Source organism: Macrobrachium rosenbergii, chromosome 23 (genome assembly GCF_040412425.1).
Source record: "Macrobrachium rosenbergii isolate ZJJX-2024 chromosome 23, ASM4041242v1, whole genome shotgun sequence".
Lineage (NCBI taxonomy): Eukaryota > Metazoa > Arthropoda > Malacostraca > Decapoda > Palaemonidae > Macrobrachium > Macrobrachium rosenbergii.
In genome coordinates, this window is record NC_089763.1 from 32,839,643 (window position 1) to 32,840,856 (window position 1,214).

General features: G+C 37.1%; 1 non-coding gene across 1 annotated transcript; it reads left to right on the forward strand.

The window, feature by feature from the left end:
* The first annotated feature begins 432 nt into the window (after positions 1-432).
* TRNAK-CUU (transfer RNA lysine (anticodon CUU)) lies at positions 433-505 on the forward strand. The gene has a single exon. It is a non-coding gene; the product is annotated as a tRNA-Lys (tRNA).
* The last annotated feature ends 709 nt before the right edge of the window (positions 506-1,214 follow it).

Consider the following 1,214-nt stretch of genomic DNA (forward strand, 5'->3'; position numbering starts at 1 on the left):
AACTTTACACATACCTATAGTTAAAATGAACTTTAAATGTATGTATTACGTAGTAAATTGATTTTGTAAACTACTTAACTGCAGTGGTTTATAATACGATACAACGATAAGGAATTTACTGTGGATGTTTTGACTTGTTTTACAACCAAATCATCTGCAACAACCGGCGGCGGACCGGCGAGTCTCTCTCTCTCTCTCTCTCTCTCTCTCTCTCTCTCTCTCTCTCTCTCTCTCTCGGATGCGCGCCTTTATACGAGCATCCGCACGAACCCGTATACCGTCACTTTTGGTCGATATTCAATACTAAGAATTGTATGCGTTGCTTTATAATCATAAAGAAGCAGAGTCCGTTAAGGATCTAATCTTGTTTATGAAGCCTTAGGAGTAGATCGTAGCACCCTTATAAACTCCGACAGACGACGATGCCTTCAAGCCCGGCTAGCTCAGTCGGTAGAGCACGAGACTCTTAATCTCGGGGTCGTGGGTTCGAGCCCCACGTTGGGCGCAAACTCTTTTGGCCAGTCTGGTTTTTCTTTGGTTGTTCGGTAAATCGAACTCTTTCAAAAGTTAAGTTTTGTCATTGGGCATAGCAGTCCGATATTGTTATTAGTCCTTGTTGTTTGTTCATGTTGTGGTGGTCTCTCTCGTTTTACTTTTAACTGTCGGAGTTACTTTGCTATTTAGTAAATTTTTCAGCTTGTTCCATTTGAATACAAGAATAGAGCTTTTTTTTGCTATACAATAATGTTTTCAGGTTGTTCATCTGGATACAAGAATGAATAGAGCTATTATTCAATAGTGGGTTCAGGAATAGTTATTTTGCTATTTATAACGTTTTCAGCTTGTTCGTCTGGATACAAGAATAGAGTTATTTTACTTAATAATGGTTTCAGCTTGTTCATCTGGATACAAGAGTAAAGTTATTTTGCTACTTAATAATGGTTTCAGCTTGTTAATATGGATAACAGAAATAGTTGTTTTGCTCCTGAGTAACATTTTAACCTGGTTCCTATAGGTATAAGAATAGAGATCTTTTGCTGTTTAATACGTCTTCAGCTGGTTCATGCAGATATAAGAATAGAGTTCTTTTGCTGTTTAATATTGTTTTCAGCTATTTCATGTGGATGTAAGAATAGAGTTCCTTTTGCTACTTGATAATGTTTTCAGTTTGTTCATCTGGATAGAAGAAATAGTTATTTTGCTACTGAGTAACT